This window comes from Tasmannia lanceolata, unplaced genomic scaffold (assembly GCF_043159265.1).
Source record: "Tasmannia lanceolata isolate RefF3 unplaced genomic scaffold, GAP_Taslan_0.1 ptg000004l, whole genome shotgun sequence".
NCBI lineage: Eukaryota > Viridiplantae > Streptophyta > Magnoliopsida > Canellales > Winteraceae > Tasmannia > Tasmannia lanceolata.
The window spans coordinates 7,923,476-7,945,478 of record NW_027518681.1 but is presented as its reverse complement, the minus strand read 5'-3'; the positions used below and the strand labels follow the sequence as shown (position 1 = coordinate 7,945,478).

Here is a 22,003-nt window from a genome sequence, read left to right as displayed (position 1 = left end):
TGCAAAGCGTTAACAAACATTAGATATAGACAACACTGGGCTTTATTGTATCATGGAGGCAAATTTGTGATACCCCTTGCACACTGACTGGTGGGGGCGAATATTATCTAAAGGAAAGTGACAACGCGCCTTAAAGCATCTCATTCTTTTCTATTTCCCACCATCACCACCGACATTTTCTCCAACAATAACTAGTCAATAGGGAGGAGACAAACATTTTGATTTACCTAGAATTTACCTCCTTGAATAGGGATAAGTAGTGTTTGGTTTCCAACCTTGCAGAGTAATGGGAGGGGGTGACATTACTAGTATATAAAGGAGAGAGAGAGAGAGAGAGAGAGAGAGAGAGAGAGAGAGAGAGAGAGAGAGAGAGAGAGAGAGAAGGCATTACTCTCCACGCCAAAATACACCTTTCCTGAGAAATTTGCCTTAAAAGTTATAAGGAGGGGACATGGATGCCATGCCACTAGACATGGAAGGTATAAGGATGTGACATGAATGTCATGTCACTAGACATGCAATAATCACCTATGAATCTTGTCTGGTAGTATCCAGAGATTTCGATGCTATATTAGCAACCAAATAAGAGATTTTGCTGATGTAGCACCCAAATGCAAAATAAAACCCCTATCCTGGCTTTGTGCAACCAAACACACCCAAAAAGGTGGAATTTCACTTTAAATTTCTTGGGAGCAGTGCTTTCTCTCTCTCTCACTGCATTGGTAATGACACCCCCTCCTTACTCCCCTACTCTCCGAGCCTATGCCGCGTAACCAAAAACTTTTAACGACTATTCTCCAAGGTAATTCTAGGCAAATTCAATGCTTGTCTCCTCCATGTTGGCTACCTATTCCACTACTCTATGAGTCCATGCAACCAAACAAACCCTCATAGAAAATAGTTCCACTAATTAGCATTTTTGAATTATCTAAAGAATTAGATAAACTTGCATGTATGTTAGAAATGTATTTTACTTAGCAATTCAAAGTTGACCGTGTGGGATCTAGAAACCAAGAGAGTCAAGATAATCTCTCTATGGCGTGCTACACACTCACGTGACAATCTCAATCACTCTTGGAAAACACTTCAAAATGGGATCCTGTGCCAAAAATAAAGAGATGAAAATCACCGAAGGATTTGGGTATTTTTATCCTTTTTTTGACTTGTGGGGATGCACGCTCTCTCTTTTTGTCTCTTGCGCACGTGCAACGATAGAGGATCTTGTGCTTTTTTCAGCACAGGATCCCGTCTTGCAGGAAACCCCCATCACTTTTTATACTGCCTTCATCTTACCCTCATGGATGATAGTCCCAATAACTAGCATTTGGTGCATCCCATATTTTTTTTTAGGGAAGTGATATTTTCACCCCCCTTTCGTCCTTGGGCCACACCCTTGCAGTGAAAAAAAGTAGTCCTAAACAAGGTTTTAAATTTCGGCCGCGGTCAAGACCGAAACCAAAGGGGCCGAAATCTGAAATTGGCGAAATGTACCAAATTTCGGTAATTACACCAAAATTTTGGATAAAATATTAATTTTTAAATCCTTTACCAAATTTCAGCCGAATTACCGAAATTTCGGTAATTTTGGCTGAAATTTCAGCCAAAAAAAAAATGAAATTTCAAGTTCCTTTATCGAATTTCAGCGAAAATTTTGGGATTTCAGCTGAAAATTCGGTTTCGGCAAGGATTGAAACTAACACCGAAACCGAAATTTAGAACCTTGGTCTTAAATGGCTAAGTACACTAGAAAGGGTGTGACCAAGGACGAAAAGGGGGTTATCTATTATAATAAGGAGGAACGCCTATTTTACTGTTCATTGAAGCTTACATGTCAACCTCCCCTTTAGTCTTACCGTATATTTTCTAAGCTTTTAAAAGACTTTGCATACGTGTCATCCCCCTGTTTCGTCTCACCTACAAAGAAAAAATCTTCACCCGATAATTTAGAGATTTCCTCTCCTCTTCTGCCGATATATCTTTTGGAATATCGCCTAACTTTTCTCTCTCTCAAAAATATAGGCCCGATATTTTTTCTCTAGATTTTCTGTCGAGATGTTTTCTCTCGATAGAAAAGGAATGATTTTTTTGAATTTTCCGTTAACTCTCTCAATTTAACACGTCATAGTTCAATATTTTGACTATTTAACCCTTGACTGCTAATTGTAAACTACTAGTGGGGTAACCCGTGCATCGCACAGGGTGAAACTAATTTTAGATCTTAAAGAAACCGGAAAAAAATAAGAGTTGTCTAACAACCTTCATCTAAATTTAAAAATAAAAAGCATAGATGGCTATCGATGCACAACAGCAAGCTAGGTTTCATAATTCTAGTGTCATCGATCGTAACTGATTATAATTCCTACAAAGCATTCACCCATGGAAGAAATCATGGTTTAACTCTCAACTTTGAATTGCCAATCCTAGAACAAAGCTTCTACATAAAATCTGAATTGTATCTCTCATGAGAGGACATATCCCTGGAAAAAAGAAGAAGAACAGATTGCTCATACAAACCATTCACCTATGGAAGAAATCATGGCCTAACTCTCAACTTTGAATTGCCAATCCTAGAAGAAAGCTTCTACATAAAATATGAATTGTATCTATGAGAAGAGGACATATCCCTGAAAAAATACCAAATAAACAGGTTATCAGACAATTTGACACCGCAAAACTCATGAGAAATTCACATGTTGCCAAATTAGCATCCATAAGAACTAATAAACTAACATAAAATGTGTATTTTGGTCAGAGACTCATATAGCAACATGTTCAGAAAATAGTGTGTGGATGCCCACACATGCTGACTCCCAAATGTTTGACCTGTAACCCAAACAGGGGCTTTGTGTAGGGATTTATTAAAACCTTTAAGAACTTTATGTTCAATGTGAATTTCACATCTTGCAAACCCAAGAGCATAGTACCAAATAGAAATACTACAATAATATAGCAATATAGCAATATGGAAATGGTATCTCCACTGTCCTCAAAAGCTTGCCAATCATCCAATCCTAATGTCCTAACGTCCGATAATATGTATTTTTATCGTCGAACATGGACGGTCAGAAGATACGTATAGGCAACAGTTCATGTACATCGATTGGCGTGTGATAACTTTTTTTGTTCATCAGGTATTTGATGCTAGAAGTACTGAAGGGAGCATATTCAAAAGCATATACTGAAGGGGAAAATGGAGGCAATAAAATGAAATGTAGGACAATTTCCAGAATCCAATTGGATATGCCAAAAATCCATTAATAGACAAAAAAAGGAAGATGGAATGAGTAGTGGTGAGGGCAAGAGGGTAAGGATAATCAAAGAAAGTAAGAAATAGGGTTAAAATGAAGGAAAATAACAACAGCAGCAGCCGTAATAAGACAAATATGGATATGGGAATGTACTTGTTTTTTGTTGTGTGTGTGTGTGTGTGAGAGAGAGAGAGAGAGAGCGAGAGAGAGAGAGAGAGAGAGAGAGAGAGAGAGAGAGAGAGAGAGAGAGAGAGAGAGAGAGAGCAAAATTAGAGAGAATGATGGCGGATTGTGCATGTATAAATTGTTTGCAGAGATAATCCATCTAAAACCCAAATCAATGTGATACGACCCCTTGGATAAAAGTAAAAATAAGAGAGAAAGAAACAATGTAGGCCTATTCGAGATGGCCAAATCTCCTAAAACAGTCCTTGCTTTTCCATTCATACGTTAAAAAGAAAGAAATTACATACTTATAGAATTAGCATTTCTACTATTTAGGAAACAATCCAAACTTCCCAAATCCTAAAGGATACTTAGGAAACAAGATAATAATAAAAGGAAACTAATATTAAGGGGAATATCCTAGCTATAGCAAGAAATAAGGAAATCTACTACTAAGGAAATCAAGAAGATCTTCCAGCTACTCTTGGGTACGTAACACAATGGAATCTAAAGTAAAAATAGTGCAGTGAAAGAGTACCTGGTGTGCGAATTTAATGATGGAGCCCGAGCATGCAATTGAAGTAAAAAGAATATATGGGAAGGATGGAGGTCAGAGGAAGGGAAGCGCTGCTGCGAGGTTGGAATATTGAAGTTTAAAAAAAAAAATGCTTTGCTGAATTGTATTTAAGCCGCTTAAGGTGAGGAGGCATTTGTAAAAAGTCACAGCGTTTCAGAGGTATTTAATTCGATAGGGTGTGGGGGAAACAGGGGCGCAAGGGATGCGACAGAATCGGAAGGGATGGGAATAGGGTTTGGTTTTATCTCGACGAAGGGGTGCATATGGAGATATCGACAGATATCTGGTTTTAACCGGGAAGATTAGTGGGATCTTTTGGCTACTTCGATCGGTGTGTCTAAACAAGGGTTGGGGATCCGGATAGATTACCTCTTGTGGGATTCAAGATGGGATAGCTAGGGTTTTGCAATTTGGAAATTAGGATTGGTGACTTTTGACTATTTCTCTGTCTTCACGAGAACAAGAAATTATATTGTTGAATTTTTTTTCTGAAATGCCTTGCTTCATTTCTTCTTGGCTTCATTTACCACCACATTTTTTATCCACACGCCATACTCATTTTCCAATCATCTATGTTTGGTTTTTCAGGTAAGGAAAGTTGCGTATAGAGTTGGCAGCTCAAGCAATCCCATAGGCATGGTATTGTGAATCTTGCAGCCCAACAATCATACTTTGTTGTAATTTTCCAAACAATTTATCTTGCAGCCCAACCGAGTGAAGGGGATTCCAAAAGAATCCCTAATTGCAAGCTGTTTGAGGGGTGATTTGGGTTTTGTTCTATGTTCTTTGTTATAATTTTTTCCTTCGTTGGGTTGGGTTTTCAATTTTTCACTTCTATGTTTTCTTATGAATTATAATGCTTCATCTGATAATATTTCTTATGATTAGACTACTTCATCTTAATGGACTCATCTGATAATATTTCTTATGATTAGACTGCTTCATCTTAATGGCCTCATCTGATAGTATTTGATATTGGACATTTTCTTTAGTATACACTTTCCTGGAGCAATTTTAATGTGCTGTGTAGTCTTGGAAGCAGAGTTCCCAAATTGCATTTGTGTATATTTTACTTTTGCTATTTTAGTTCAATTTCATGTTTTTGTTTTTAATCTCTATGTTGAACTTGATAGCTTTATATTCAATATTAGATTCCCTGTCAAATGAAGCCATGAATTGGCTTCATGGATGTTCTGTTCTCTGCAACTAAAAGCAATGCTCAACTCCTACTATGTGGATACTACAAACCCCCATTGCAACTCTTTTATGGAAACTTATAATCCTAGATGTATATCCGAAGTGTACCCAAAAAACTAAATGCAAGTCAAGTTTATGGGAATGCATGTCATTTGCTCAAAATGTTAGTTACATCTTACAGTATTCCCTTTTTGACAAGCTAAATATTGTATATTGCTACTATTAGAGACACACATGTAGTCCACCAGTCTGAGGTTGGAAGAAATGAGGGTGAAAAGGTAAGATTTATAACAATGGATGTCTCACGGCTTGCTTCTTGCTGAGAGCCTGGGGAGTGAAAATTTGGTGTAGTCTTTTGAGGAGAATCTATTCCTCTTGACATAGAGCATCTTGCTGTTATTTTTTGTTATGTTTTTTTGAAGCTCTTCTCTTTTTTGTGTATCACCCCAGTTGATGTAATTTGCGATATTTGGGTACATCTTTGCGCCTTTGTCTTCACATTTAGGATTCCAATAAGATTTATTTCAAAATAGCATTACTTGACTGATTCATTTACATTTTCGCCCTTTTGTGGCTGATTTCATAGTAACAATGCCGAGCATTGCTCCAAGGGCTACTCTTCGACTAGGGGGACTTTAAGAGCCCAACTATTAGGAGAAATTTTGAGGATGATCTTCCTTTTTGGCATGGGAAAGTTTGAAGGGATCTGTCAGATATAATGTAGCTTTCATGGCACTAAATTTGGCGGTTGATAGATTAGGAACCTCCAATCTATGTGTTGCTGGCCATTCTTTAGGAGCTGGCTTTACCCTCCAAGTGGGTACAGCTTTGACCGAACAAGGGGTGTTTGTGGAGTCTCATCTGGTCAACCCACCATACCAAGGTTAATGATCTCTTTATTGTGCTTGAATAACCAACTGTATGGATCATTATCAGCAAAACAGTATTTCCTTTCGATCATTGTCACTTTTGTCCTAAATGGTATGTATTTTGAAATTTGGATCATAGGAGTTACTTATTTAAAATTTCTGCTTATTGATAAAGAAATAAAATCTTCTAATGCTTCCGTAGTTGCATTTCTGCTTTTTGATAAAAAAAGGAAATCTTCTAATCCTTCCTTAGTTGCTTTTTCATAGGTTCCAAATGAATAATTTTGTTGTTGAGCTTCCGGGCTTGAGTTGCGGTTGGAGAGGTCTACTCGCAAAGAATGACAGTTGCTTCGGTGGAGTAGAGTGGCAAATTGACGTTTCATCTTATTTCATCACTTACGAACCACTTGAACTTTCTGTTGATAGTCTGGCTTTGATTTGTTGGCTTAGAAATTGGGATTTTGCTTGATAGTCTGGCTTTGATTTGTTGTCTTAGAAGTTGGGATTTTGCTCGATTTTCATTCTGTTTATGTTTATGAAACTGAATTTGTAATTCCTTCCTATTTTCAAGAAAATGAATTTGTTATTCTTTCCTCCATTTTCATGTCCCTTTTTAAATATATAATTTATAAGAGATATTACTCTTTTGTCACATGTTTTGAGGCAACTAATGCATATTTCTGTCTTTAAAACAATTTTAAGCCAAACTTCTTTTTTTGCCCGTGCATCGCACGGGGTGTCTTACTAGTAATATCATATCCCAAAATAATTATGTAAAGAAACTGTGAAGATTACACGTGTTATAAATGAGGAGACTAACATTAAAACTCACCTTTGGTCAATTTGGACGGTTACATTGTCATAGGCCCACCTCGGCCTGGAACCATCCAAAAACACATAGAGCCAATGACCCTAACCATCTAATTAAGACCATAGAAATGGATGATCAACAAAAGAAAAAGAAGCAAAGATCCATATTTAGTTGAAAAAAGCATATTTTTGGGTAGGCAATTTCGCAGAAACCAATTTCGCGGCTGGCTTTTGCATATGAGAAACTCTAATTACTGCAAATTGTAATCTCAAAAGTTGGTTGAAAGTCTAGCAAAACTATTCAAAATTCTGCAATTTCGAAATTAAGGAAACTATCCATATTCAATAATTTGAGGCCTATATATCGCACTCAAATCAATACAATTAGATATATAAGAAAATTCCATGAATCCATGTACAATAAAATTCAGAACGTTGTATAAGAGAATCCAATGTATGAGAGCATTCCTTCGTCCTTCCAAGAGAGAGTTCCTGCGTTCTTGTGGAGCAGAGTTAAATAACACTTGATCTTTAGAAATTTTCCCCTACTTTTGGATTGTGAACTTTAGAAGAAAAAAAATCTTAGGAGTAGTCACTACAACAATAAGCCCATATTTAGTTATATCTATTAGTGAATTTGCTCCGTTTTCAATAGTAAATTTCCATTATTACATTAGGAACGGAGGGTGCGTTTGGCAACAATTCTAATTCTGTTTCTTGATTTTGATATTGTTTTTAATTTTGATTGTGATTTTAAAAAACCGAATCGTGTTTGGTAACTCACATAAAAAAAATCAATTTGTAACAACACCTATATCAAGATAGCAGATTTCAGCTGCCATCAACCATGAAAAGTGATGGGGTGTAAAAACACAGCAGCCTATTAATTACCGACACGTATCTCGAGAAGGGCCCACCGCAGACCAGCCTATTAGCTGCCGACACGTGTCTCCAGGGGGGCCCACCGCAGACCCCGCGTCAGCAGGGGTAGTTTGGTAATTACCGCAGAGTAGGTGAGCTTGAACCTATAGCTGGTCAACACCTGTCCCGAAGCATTAACTCCCCAACTACCCCAGTTTTTCCTCTATAAAAGGGCTTCCAAAGCTCATAAATAAGGGTAATAACTTCTCACCCACCACTCTTAAACTCCCTCTGCACTCCTACTCATACTGACTTGAGTGTCGAAGGGCCTGTCCGGAGTACACTCCGGGTTGGTCATTCTGACCTCGTTTGCTTCTGTGCAGAACACAGTTCATCCAGACTCGCTTCCTTCACTTCAGCTCCTTGGGCCCTCCAGCTCGGCCCTTACGTCCTGTCATATCTGTTAACCGATTTCAGGCCTAACAGATTGGCACCATCCGTGGGACCCCAGAACTAAAAGTTGTTCAGATCTCTCGCAAAAATGGCAGGGCGCAAGAGTGCGTGAATACCAACCACACGGACTACCCGAACAGTGCTGCCCCGCAGGACCCGGAGTGAGCGAATTGCCTCGTTGGTGGTGGCAGCTTCTGCTACCGCCGAGCAGAGCCCTGCTCACTCGGAGCACCTCAACCCCATGCCCACTCCGGAGCAAGTTCAAGCTCTTTTTCAGCAAATGACAGCTCTCGTTTGTCAGTACCAGTAGCTACTCCAGGTGCCTCCCCAACCTCCCCCAGAAGCTCCACGACCTGTCCAAGGAAGGCCAGGCATCCACAGGGGAGAGTCATCGCGCCACGGTGAGGACCGAACTCATCACTCCACCAGACAAGTCCGTCACTCCACAGCCAGGCATGCACAGACAGAGCCTCACCGCCGTCGGAGGTCGCGGTCTCGCTCTGCGCAAAGGCGCCAAGCTCACGAAGAACGCGCACCACAAGCAAAATCCCGGTCCCGTCGTAGGAGTCCAGAAAGCCACTTCGGCTCCGCGGCGAGCCAATCGGTGGAAAGAAACAGGTCACCAGACCGTAGAGCTGACCCTATGCTGCAGAAAATAGAAGTGAAAGGTTCATTATCCTCCTGCCGCAAGGCCATCAAGGAGGCTGTTGTTTTCCTTGGCCTGCGGCTGCTCATGAAGTGGCGGACCAGGTCTTCCCCGAAGTCATCGAAGTTGCTGATGGAGTTCGGTCTGATCCTTGAGTACCAGTCCCTTGCCTCACCGGTCAGGGTCGTCGGGAATGCTCTGCAGAGGAAGCCGTCTGACGCACCGTGGAGGAGCATCATTGTCCTGAACGTCTCCAAGTGGTCTACGGGGTCAGTGGTCCCATCATACTGTGGGACAGTTGGCATTTTGAATCCTCTGGGTGCTGGGGCACCCATGACTTTAAATGTGCGTCCAAGTACAACCTCAGAATGAAAGGGAGAGAATTTAGAGAATTCTACTACTGATTTGTAACAGAAAAAAATACAGATTTTAAAGAAAGTTTACCATTATAAAGTTTTTACTTTCCATACTTTTCCTACAATCCAAACAGGGTCTTATGCGAAGGCCGTGTTTCGCAATCATGTGCTAGATCTAATGATTTTCGCCGAGCAGTGGCCCGCCGGAATCCGCACTCCCTAGCAGATCTAATGGCCAGGGCAGAGGAATATATATCAGTAGAAGAGACCCTGGCTGCCCTGGACTCAAATCGGAGGAGAACCTCTGAAGACAAGAACCGTGCTAAACAGCGTAGGGATGACAAGGCCGTCAGAAGAGAAAAATCCCCCCAGAGGAGGGAGGAGAACTTCACCCCCCTCAACACCTCCCGAAGACATATACTGGCCGCTATCAGCTGAGAAGAGTTCATAAAGTGGCCAACCCCAATGATCTCCAAGGGAAACAGGAGAGACAAGTCGAAGTACTGTCGATTCCACAGGGACCACGGTCACGACACGGACGACTGCTGGTAGCTGAAGGAGGAAATCGAGCAGTTGATTAGCCGGGGCTATTTGAAAAAATATGTCCGAAGTGAGCCCAAGGAGAAAGGTCCCCGGGGCCGGAGCCCTCGGCGGTCACAACCGCCCCCAGTCCGGGGACAATCTCCTCCGCCGTCTAGTCCACAACCAGAGGCACACCGCTCCCAACCAAGGGGGGTCATTGGCACAATTATGCGTGGTCCGGCAGCTGGGGGCACATCGTTTGCTGCTCGAAAAGCATACGCACGCCGAGTCAATGTCGTGCACATATGCAACAAGAAGATGAAGACGGAGAATGAGATCTCCTTCTCGGATGCGGACCTCGACAACCTGATACTACCACATGACGACGCCCTGGTTCTAACCATGCTCGTCGCAAACTGGGAGTTGAAGAAAATCCTGGTAGTCAATGGGAGCTCAGCTGACATTTTGTACTATCACGCCTTCGAAAGAATGATGATAGGTGACGACCGCTTAAGGCCGGCGAATTCAGATCTTTTCGGCTTCTCTTGAGAGGTCGTCAAGGTAGAGGGACAAATCGAACTTCCTGTCCTCGTCGGAGAGCCACCCTGCCAAGCTTTCGCCATGGTCAACTTCCTAGTAGTGAGGGCAACTTCGGTCTACAACGCTATTTTAGGACGGCCTGGCCAGAACCTGATCCGTGCCGTCGCATCAGCTTGTCACCAGAAGATGAAGTTTATTATGCCAAACGGCGTTGGAGAAGTGAGGGGGGACCAGCCGCAGTCTAGGGAGTGTTATGCAATGGCACTGAAGGGCAAAAATGCGATGGAGTCGTTGCCAATTGAGTTACTCGACCTTAGGGATGAAGCCCAGGGAACTCAGCCCGCCGAGGACTTCATCTCCATCCCCTTGTGCAAAAATGATGGTGAGAAGGTCGTTCAGATCGGCTCCTCTCTGGCCGACGACACCCGGCACAGCCTCACCCAATTCCTTTAGGACAACGCAGATGTCTTTGCATGGGCCCCCGCGGACATGCCCGGTATAAACCCGGAGGTCAGTACGCACAAACTCGGTGTTGACCCAACCTGCCGGCTGGTGAAGCAGAAAAGAAGACACTTCGCCCTCGAAAGGCGGCAGGCAATTAAAGAAGAAGTGGAGAGGCTCTTGAGAGCTGACTTCATTCGAGAAATCCAGTACCCGGACTGGTTGGCAAACGTAGTCCTGGTAAAAAAGGCAAATGGAAAGTGGAGGACCTGCGTTTATTTCACCGATCTGAACAAAGCCTGCCCCAAGGACAGCTATCCGCTCCCAAAAGTTGAAGCTCATTGATGCCACCGCGGGTCACGAATTGTTCAGCTTCATGGACGCCTTCTCCGGATATAATTAGATCAGAATGTATGAGTCAGATATACCAAAGACTTCCTTCGTGACAGATCAGGGGACCTACTGCTACCGTGTTATGCCCTTCGGCCTGAAAAACGTCGGGGCCACATATCAGAGGCTTGTAAACAAGCTCTTCCGGAATCAGATCGGCCTCAACATGGAAGTCTATGTCGACGACATGCTGGTCAAAAGCCGAAGTGCGCAAGATCATGTCTCCGACTTGAAAGAAACATTTCAAGTCCTGAGAGACCATAAGATGAAGCTCAATCCCACTAAGTGCACCTTCGGCGTCAGCTCGGAAAAATTCCTAGGGTTTATGGTTAGCCAAAGAGGGATAGAGGCCAATCCAGAAAAAATCAAGGCCGTGGTGGAGCTCACTCCACCAAAAACCATCAGAGAAGTGCAGCGACTGACAGGGATGGTAGCCGTGCTGGGGCGTTTCATCTCAAAATCTGCAGAGAGGTGTCTCCCCTTCTTCAACGCAGTCAAAGGACTCAAGACCGCGCCCTGGACAGAGGAATGCCAGGCCGCCTTCGAGGAGTTAAAACAATACTTATCCTCTCCAACGCTATTGACAAAGCCGGAGCTTGGTGAGGAGCTACTCTTGTATCTGTCTGTAAGCCCCCTGGCTCGGGAAGAGCACAGCCAACAAAAACCGGTCTACTATGTTAGCAAAGTCCTCCACGATGCCGAAGTCAGGTACCAGCGGGTCGAGAAGTTGGCCTACGCCCTGATTATGGCAGCCAGGAAGTTGAGACCGTACTTTCAAGCTCACACGATAAAGGTCCTGACTGACCAGCCACTCAGGCAAGTTCTCCATAAGCCGGACATCTCAGGACGACTTGTGAAATGGGCCGTGGAATTGAGTGAGTTCGACATCCGGTACATGCCAAGGCCCGCAATCAAGGCTCAAGTACTAGCAGATTTCGTGGATGAATGCACCATCCCCCAGCAGATCATCGAACCTGAAGTCGCCCAAGCCCCAGCGGCGGAAAAGGCAATCGCAGCTGATGAGCTAGCAGAAGATGGAACTGGAGCAGAAATCATCCCCGTACCACCAGCGGAGGAGGGTCCTTCAACCGCCGAACCGCTCTGGGAAGTGCACGTGGACGGATCTTCGAACAAGGTTGGCTGCGGAGCCGGTCTGGTTCTAACCGGGCCGGACAGCTTCACTCTAGACTACGCCTTGAGGTTCGGATTCCGCGCATCCAACAATGAGGCTGAATATGAAGCCCTCCTCGCCGGAATGAATCTTGCAGTCCACACTGGCGCGCAAAGATTGAAAGCCTACTGTGATTCCCAGTTGGTTGCAAACCAGATTCAAGGGATATACGAAGCCCGCGACGAGCGAATGATCAAATACCTCTCTCAGGTCCGACAGTTATCCACCAAGTTTAAAAGTTTTGAGGTCGTCAGAAACCCCAGAACAGGAAACACAAAAGCAGATGTGCTGTCTAAGCTGGCCGCGTCCGGATACACGGCTCTCGGAAATATATGTATGGAGTTTCTACAGAAATCCAGTATCGAAAGAAAGGCCGCTGAAGTCATGCAGGTGGAGCACGAGTCCTGCTGGATGGACGAGATCGTCGACTACCTGCGTAGTGGGAAACTACCCGAGGCCAAGAAAGAAGCCCGCAAAGTGAGACAAAGAGCAGCTCGGTTTTCACTCGATGGTGAGAACCTGTTCAAAAGGTCCTACACCCTCCCATACTTCAAGTGCCTCCGGCCCAGCGATGCCACGTACGCCCTGCAAGAGACACACGAAGGTATTTGCGGGGAACATCTGGGGGGCAAGGCCCTGGCGATCAAAGTTTTGCTGAGAGGTCTGTACTGGCCGACATTGAGACAAGACGCACTGACCCTGGTCAAGAAGTGTGAGAGATGTCAGAAGTTTTCCCCCACCATTCATTAGCCCGCTGTATCTATGGCTCCAATCATCAGCCCACTACCCTTCACAATTTGGGGGATGGACATCTTGGGCCCCTTCCCACCGGCCTCCGGAAGGCGCACCTTCGTAGTAGTGGCCATCGATTATTTTACCAAATGGGTGGAGGCTGAACCTCTAGCCCAGATCACCGAGCAGAACGTGCAGAACTTCTTTTGGAAGTCAGTGGTCTGCAGATTCGGGATCCCTCGCGTCTTGATAACAGATAACGGTAAACAGTTCGACTGCCGGAATTTTCGAAAGTTTTGCTCCTACTTGAAAATTGAGCAGAGGTTCACCTCAGTAGCGCACCCACAGACCAATAGACAGACAGAAGTGACGAACCGAATCCTACTGCAAGGGATAAAGAAAAGGCTGGACGAAAAAGCTGGCTGATGGGCAGATGAGCTTTATCATGTCTTATGGGCGTATCGCACCACCCCGCGCACACCAACAGGTGAATCACCATTCAACCTGTCCTTTGGAACAGAGGCAGTAATACCGGTCGATGTAGGCACCCCGTCCCCTAGAGTCACCAACTTCAATGAACAGCTCAATGGTGACGGGCTCGGGGCTCGGGGCTCTGCGCAAATCTCGACTTATTGGAGGAGGCGAGGGAAGAATCCTGAATCAGAGTCGCCGCCTACAAGCAAAGAGTGTCCCACTATCATGACTCCAAGATACGCCCCCGAGAATTTTGAGTAGGGGATCTGGTCTTAAGGAAAGCTGCTATCTCCCAACCCAAGAAGGTCGGAAAACTCTCCCCAACCTGGGAGGGGCCTTACCGAGTAAAGGAGGTGATCCGTCCGGGAAGTTATAAAGTGGAAACACTTGAGGAGCAGCTACTACCCCATGCCTGGAACTCAAAGAACCTTCGCAAATACCATCAGTAGCGAGCTACCCAGCGCAAAAATGACTTTGTAAATATATATTGAATGTGAATGAAAGAAGCTCTTTTGCAAATCTCTTCGTACTCATCAAATTGGAAACCCAGTTCACTAAAACTAGAGTACTTGACGCTTGGTTCGCCACGGCTCGTCTCCGCAAAGACCGGGAGCCCACTCCTGGTCCGGAACCAGTCCGGATGCAAAAATCAAAGCTCCTTGGAATCCCAGTTCACTAAAACTAGGGTACTTGACGCTTGGTTCGCCACGGCTCGTCTCCGCAAAGACCGGGAGCCCACTCCTGGTCCAGAACCAGTCCGGATGCAAAAACCAAAGCTCCTTGGAAACCCAGTTCACTAAAACTAGGGTACTTAACGCTTGGTTCGCCACGGCTCGTCTCCGCAAAGACCGGGAACCCACTCCTGGTTCGGAACCAGTCCGGATGCAAAAGCCAAAGCTCCTTGGAAACCCAGTTCACTAAAACTAGCGTACTTGAAGCTTGGTTCGCCACGGCTCGTCTCCGCAAAGACCGGGAGCCCACTCCTGGTCCGGAACCAGCCCGGATGCAAAAACCAAAGCTCTTTGGAAACCCAGTTCACTAAAACTAGGGTACTTGACGCTTGGTTCGCCACGGCTCGTCTCCGCAAAGACCGGGAGCCCACTCCTGGTCCGGAACCAGCCCGGATGCAAAAACCAAAGCTCATTGGAAACCCAGTTCACTAAAACTAGGGTACTTGACGCTTGGTTCGTGTGGACCCCGATCTGAGGATAGGATGAGGGGACGAGTCCCCACACCATCCTCTAGATCTCCAAAATGAAAAGAGAGCTCTACCAAGGAACTCTCGAAACTGTTGCCACCCTCACAGCATAGCATGAGTGGCGATATGAAAAGAAAGAGATACATCCTGATCAGGAGCCACAGCTCGAAACTGAGATGTATCTAAAGATAACTCAGAGTCGCCATCCATGGACAAGCCATGGAACCAAAACAAATGCTCTGTTTGCAATGGATAACCAGAGATACAAAAGGTCCGTGCCTGATGACGAATGGAGAAGGTCCGAAGAGCACCCCCAATTCGCCCGAGTGCGAACACTTGGTCTCTTATGCCATTTATTTATTAACTTCGAATAATTTTGGGTAAAATCATGTGAAATGGGAACAAATATCCCCGAGTGAACGTCTACCTAATCATGCATGACTCGGGGATGAAATAATAAACACATACAAAACAAAATGAAAGATGTGTGTCGCCTAATCACAACTAGGTTATGAGTGATATACCTAACTGGTGTCTGAGTTCTGGTGGACAAACACATGCATGTTACAGCTACAGGTATAAGGTCTGCACAAGAAAGTAAGAAAACACATCAAAATATACAATATAACACAACAAATCCTAAGACTCTAAACGATTTAGCCCGAGTCCTCGGATGGTCTGATATTCATCCAAAGAAGCCTACGTATCCCCGCCTCCACGAGAATCAAGGCAACGTAGTTCTTCGCGCCTATTCTAAGCTAGGATGCCTAAGACACCTAGACCTCAATCTTAGACTCGATCTAAAAGACCGGACTAATTATTAAAGCTTCTTGAACAATTATTTAAATTCCAGTGAATTGTATATTTTAGGACACCCTATATGCCCTAACTAAATGCAGGTTAGCCCTAAGCTAATGCAGGTGGTTCCTACAACCTATGTGTAACTAGGCTGTGCGTCCTAAGGAAAACAATGGGATTACTAACGCATCTTGGACCTAGTCATCAGTCGGCGATTTGAATCGCCAACTGACCGGACGGAGGCGCTCCTAGCTAGGACAAACTCCTAACTCTAACACAAACACACAACAAGCACACAATAAAAGACAAACTCCTAACTCTAAAACACAAACAAGCACACAACAAATAAAAGACAAACTCCTAACTCTAAAACTCTCTATCTAGGACAAACTCCTAACTCTAGAGGAAGATCTTGTTGAAAACAAGGTTTTGAAGAAAAATGGTTAAAATATTTATTTACAAAGTTTGGCTGGACCTGGGATAAGAATCCCAAGTTGCACTACGTACCTCGTAAAAGAGGATCAAGCCAACGTAGTTCGAAACGAACTCTCAAACTACGCTTTTAAAAGAAACACTAACATTTCAGATTTTTTTAAGGTTTTCTATATTTTCAAATGTTTTTGATATTTTTAAAGTTTTCAAATGTTTTTTTGAGTTTTAAATTTCTACTGTTTTTGGATTTTAAAGCTTTTCAAATATTTTTGAGTTTTAAATTTCTACTGTTTTTGGATTTTAAAGCTTTTCCAATGCTCTAAACCTTTAAATGCTTTCAATCTTCAAGGGAACACGCAAGTAATACCACAAACTAGGGCAAAGCCCTAAAGCAAAAGGGGAAACCCCGAATAAGCAATTAGCGTCTCAAAGAGACGAACCACAACAAGAAAGATAGCGTCCCAAGAAGAGAGAAAACGATCCAAGATCCCAAAGAAAGCAAAGCTCTAACAAGACTGAGTTAGCCTCTAATCAAAGCGAAGTAATCAACAACTCTAAAGGAGAAACTCCGAACTAACAACACTAAAGAGGGGGAACAAATGAGTCAGAGACTCTCTAATAACACTACCGAGTCAAAGACTCACTCTAAAAGAGGAGGACACTCTAACATGAGGCTAGGTAAGCCTCCTAAAGGGGAAACTCTCTACATGAGACAAGGCTTGTCTCCGAGACACAAATGACGTAAAAAGGAAAAAGAGACCATGTGCATATTTGGCAAAGGTAAAACACCCAGCCGGGCCGGACAGCTACCTAGCCCTAGGGTGCAACAAATGTGCAACCCAATACCCATAAGGGTAGGGGTATGCTGCCAAGCCGAGTAGGGTGTTCTCCCAAAACCAAACGACGCACAAAGAGGAGGTTTAGCAAGAGCATGAGACTGGGCAAGTCTCCTATATACAAAGGAGGGGTATGCTATTTGGACTGAGCAAGTCCCCTAAGGATGGGCTTGGGCTAGCGCCTTCATCGCCCTCGCAATGAGAGGGGATTCTAGTATCTAAAGAAATTTAACATAAATCTATAAGACTGTGTTAGTCTATCAAAGAGAGAAGAAAAGGCTACCAGATGATCGCAAATTCCATTCTATTCTTATAAAAATAAATCAAGTGCTAAGCAAAGAAGAATTTTCAATAATAAAAAAAAAATACACAATCTATAGCAATCATAAAATGGTAAACAACATTAGTTAGTCCAGACCAGCCGCTGGATAGCCTAATAAAGTAAAAGAAAACAATATCAAACACTTCTATGCCCAACCACAAACACCACCCCAATATGGGGATGAAATCAGATGATGCTAAAGTAATCATCTGATATCATAATACACATAATAGTATTTCTAATCCCGCCTTGAAATCAGACAGTACTCATGTCGATAACATCGAATAGAGTAGTCATCTGATCTCCTTCTTCCCTAAAACAATTTATTTAAGTAAAATTAAACAAATATGATAAGCTTCAAGATAATCTCACCTGAACAGTCCATTCATTATTGTCTTCAGAACCTAACTCAATGCTTAAGATAAGAAGAGTATTAGAAATATCAAAAGATTATGATAATTCCAATTAGTAAAAATTTCAGTGCATACAGGGGATATCAACTTGTGCAGATTCAAGTGCAAAAAACGGTGAGCCACAAAACACAAAGACGGGCTCCAAGTAACCTTATCATTGCCCGGAGAAGGGTTCTTTTTTTAAAAAAAATGGTTAAGAATAAATTGACACAAGGAGAATATAAATGGGAGTTCTGAGTTTGCTTCCTCAAGGGATTTAAGATAGGTGTTAGTATAGGAAACAATTCTACAACCAAGATGCCTCTTACATGAATGAGAGTGGAAACTATAATATCAAAAGGAAAAGCTAATCTCATATACCCCTATATGACATGACCATGGTAGATAGAGGAATGCAGACAGACAATTAAACCAGAAAATGAAAGCATGATCTGAAAGAGTTGTGAGGAGAAAACTTCGCCACAAATGGGAGTACAGGTCCGACACTATGCCAACACAAAATGAACACGAGAATTAAGAAAAATGCATCAGACATTTCAATATATTGGATTCATAATGCTTGATGATCAACACAGAGTGGTGACACATTATTTGGTGATTCGAGCCCTTCATTTATTATGCCTTGCCACAAGCCCAAAAGGTCCTTCTTATAAGGTGATTTCAATTGTCCAACTTATGATCATTTCAACATAATCTTAATCATAGGATCCATAGGTGCTTCATATATTGCTTGGTTCAAACCTAAGAAATCATATGGTCAGGATTTCCATGAGGAGAGAATTAGCTAGGCATATTCTATCTAATCCGGAGGCCAAGCAATGAATGGCTCGAATTACACAAATAATGCGGGTCTAGCTGCATTTTGGGTGGCATATGCACAACAACACTCTACACAAGTACTCTGTGTATATATATATATAAAAACTCAACAAATGAAAACAAGCTCAGTGAAGGGTGAAATTATCAAACAAGCATAATCAAGCCAATGCCAATCTCTACTTCCTTTCAAAATTAAAAGATATAAGAACCCAAGATTTAAGAAAGATGAATCGAAGAATCTACCCCATCTGGAGCTCTTTCCGAGTATAAATCTTTATATATGAGTCAGGAAGGAAAAGCCTATTAGCAGCAAATAAGCAAACAACCCATACCCAAGGATTGAGAAACAAAAGGATCAAAGCTTAACAAGGAAAGCGAATGCAAACCACATATGGCATCATTTGAATAGATAAGATGGATCGAAAATTACCTTCTCCTTGGTTTTCTTGCCTTGCAAAATCTTTGGTCAACGATATGCAAAATTGTCCCTTCTTTATCTGCTCTTCCCTCCAATTTGACGGTGCGAGAGATGGTAACCAAGACCAAACGGAAATGAAGAAGCGAACGAAGCAAATTGATTTTGGTGCGGCAGAATGTGGTGCCGAAAATGGTGGGGCCCGGGTAGGATTGCCGGATTCCTTAAAAATATAGAGGTTGATTGGGCTACTGCACACGGTAATGGCAGAAGAATCCACGGATTCCAGTGAGGATCACCGGATCTGATGATGATGGGTTTGTGGGTTTTGAAGATTGTGAGGATGGAGAGGATGGTGGCTTCGAAATGGAGGTGGGTCGAATTCGTGGAAGTGGCGGTGGAGATAGGCTCGGGTGGTGGGGATGGAATCCGAGCTCCGGCACCGTTGCCGGAGGAGAATCACTCCCTCTCTCTCTGCAATCTCTCTCCCTCTGTTTTTTTTTTTTTTCTCGAAAATCTGCAAATGAAAGGGGTTTGGCGAAGGGGTTTTGAAATGGGTTTGAAAGGGTGGAAATGGAGGTGATGGGTTTACAGGGATGGTGGTGGCTGATGGGTTTGGGCGAAATAGGGTGGGAGTTGGAGAAGATGAAGGGATGGTTTTAGTATTTGTAGAAGGAAGTTTGGGGGTTTGATTTACAGGGAAAAGGGTGGCCGGATTCCGGCGGGATGGCCGAGGAAGATGAAGTTGCGGTGAGAAGGTGGTGGGAAATGGGTTTTGGGTTAAAGTTGACCGGATTAGATGGGGAAATGGGAATGGGGTGGAGGCAAGGAGGTGGTTTAATGGAAGTGGCCGGCCGGAAGTTGGTGGTGGGTTTGTGAGGATGTCTGTGGAAGAAAATGGAAGAGGGTTTGAAGATGGGTTTGATGCGGTGGATGGGTTTTGCAGAGGTGATCGGAGATGGAGGGGTTGGTTGGAGATCGGCCGGATTTGGGGGTTGCCGGAAATGAGGCCGGATTCCGGTGAGGTAACCACCGGAGAAGATGGGTAAAGAGAATCGGGTTCCTCTCTCTCTCTCTCTGCTTTTCCCGGCGAGAATGGGTTTCTCCTCCCTTCTCTCTACTGTGTATTTTCTTAAACGAAAAATGGAGGGGGTTTGGGTTATGGAAATGGCAGCTGGGAATGGGTTTTGGAGGTGGAAAGGGTGGCTTCAACGGTGGGTAGAAGGAGATGGAGGCCGATCGGAGCTCCGGCCGGAGATGGGGTTGATGGTGGTCGAGTTGAAGCTCTCCCCCAACCTCCTCCACTCTGCTATTTCCAGAGGAAAAATGAGGCGCCTCCCTCAGAGAAGAAAAATCAAAAACTCCCCCTCTCTCTCTAATTCCTTGGAGGCTTTATACTTAGGTCTTTCTTCTAGGTTGATCCTAGCCCTCCATCTCTCTCTTTTTTTGTTCGGCTGCCACGATGAGACTCCCCTCTTTGAAAGCTCTAATTTGCTTGCTTGGAAAACAAGCAAGATGCTAAAGTATATTTGTAACTATTTTTTTTCAATATAGGGGGGGCTTAGGAAAGAACATGGATCAGTATTTGGGCCCTGTTTCATTCTATATGATGCTAATAATGGCACACCCTGGCTGGGTAATTCACCTCTCTTTTTGCATTGATTTTGGGATAACAATAAGAATTGGGGGGCAATTCGGGTTAAATTTCCTGGGATTCAAGCTATGCCCTCAACATAAAATCGGATCAGGTTCAGGCCAATTAACCTCATTTCTTCACAAAAATTTTAACTTGAAATGACCTGAATTGCACATTTAAGCGCGAGGTATCAAAGTCAGCGATTCAAGGCTCGAATAATGGGGTACCGGCATCAAAGCCATTTAGGCTTCACAACAATGGTCAAAGATATTGGGGCAACTGAACAAGGGTCTCAATAGGCACTTGGGGACCATTCAGGCTTCAAGAGATTTCGAAAATTATCCACCAATGAGAATTCTTCAGGATTTATTTCATTTCGGCACCTCGACTCAACTTCAGAAATGTGCTCGATTTTGGGGAAAAGGGTCCGGTCAAAATGGGGTGTCTACAGTTCGCCACGGCTTGTCTCCGCAAAGACCGGGAGCCCACTCCTGGCCCGGAACCAGTCCGGATGCAAAAACCAAAGCTCCTGAGAAACCCAATCCACTAGGATCAACCCAAGCCCATGACGCCTGTCTGCAGCAATATCAACACAGTATACGGCCAAACAGTATAAACCCGAGACAGACAAGCGGAGAAGAGGTGAACAATAAAAGTTTAACTTTCCATTCATGAGTTAGGGCCTCGAAGGACCATTACAAGGATAATGCCTCAAAAGGATGTTACAAAAGTTGGGCCTCCAAGGGGCTATTACAAAAAGAAATCGCCAAAAAGAGAGAAGGGGAGCTCAAGGCGCCTCCTTGCTACCATCCCGCGCTAAATCTGTCCCCGGGGCCAAGGGTGCGGCCGTTGTGGCCGGCTCGTCACCACCAATCGTCTGTGGGTCAGGTAGAACCATTTTGGTCAGATCCACGCCCGGATCGGATTCCTTGACCTGCCCAAGGCAGTCAAAGAACCCTATCTTGTAGGCCTCACTGGACAGAGTAAGGAGTTCGTCCTCCTTTTCCTGAACGGCCGTCGCTTGCCTCTCTCGGGCTCTCTCTCTCTGAGCGTTGAGGGCTTACGCCGCCTTCTCCTTCTGCGCGGCCAACTGAGCGGCAAAATTCTCCTTAAGCCACTTGTTTTCCTCGGCCGCCTTGTCGACGGACTTCTTCAGCTCTTTTGCCTCCAGTGTCAATCTCCCGTTCTCCTCCTCGGACTTTGTTATAGCCTCAGAAAATTTCTGGCTCTTTTCCCGGAGGTCGTTATAGTATAGTAAAATCTGCAGACCAAACAGTGTTAACACAGGAAAGCAAGGCATGAACTGAAGAATAAACAAGCACTCGAGGGCCATCTCACCTGGTAAGCGGATGAAAAGATGGCCTCATCAGCCGCGGCTGGCGGTTCGCCGAGGACCTGGAGTTTGTCATTGCTAAGGAGGACTTTGCTGAGAAGCTCCTTAGGTACCCGGCTCTCTCCAAGGCCGGTGTCATTCTTTTGAACGGCCCAATTGGGCCGAAAAACACTATCTCCGGACCTCGCCGGGGAGGAAGGGTCCCAGCAGATGTCCCCACCGTCTTCGAGGACCCTGCACCTCGGCCATAGGTGCCCACCAATTTCACTGTACTCTTGGCTTTGGAAGGCGGCGACGCGTCCTGGGTGGGGGCCGGACTCGCTGTCTTTGTAGCCTTTCTTTTTTGGCC

At 44.1% G+C, this 22,003-nt stretch overlaps 1 long non-coding RNA gene across 1 annotated transcript; it reads right to left on the bottom strand.

Annotated features, from left to right (window-relative positions):
* Window positions 1-2,389: 2,389 nt before the first annotated feature.
* Window positions 2,390-20,034, bottom strand: LOC143875794 (uncharacterized). The gene is made up of 2 exons (XR_013250198.1): window positions 18,701-20,034; window positions 2,390-2,624 (listed from the first exon to the last, which is right to left on the bottom strand). It is a non-coding gene; the product is annotated as an uncharacterized LOC143875794 (long non-coding RNA).
* Window positions 20,035-22,003: the final 1,969 nt, after the last annotated feature.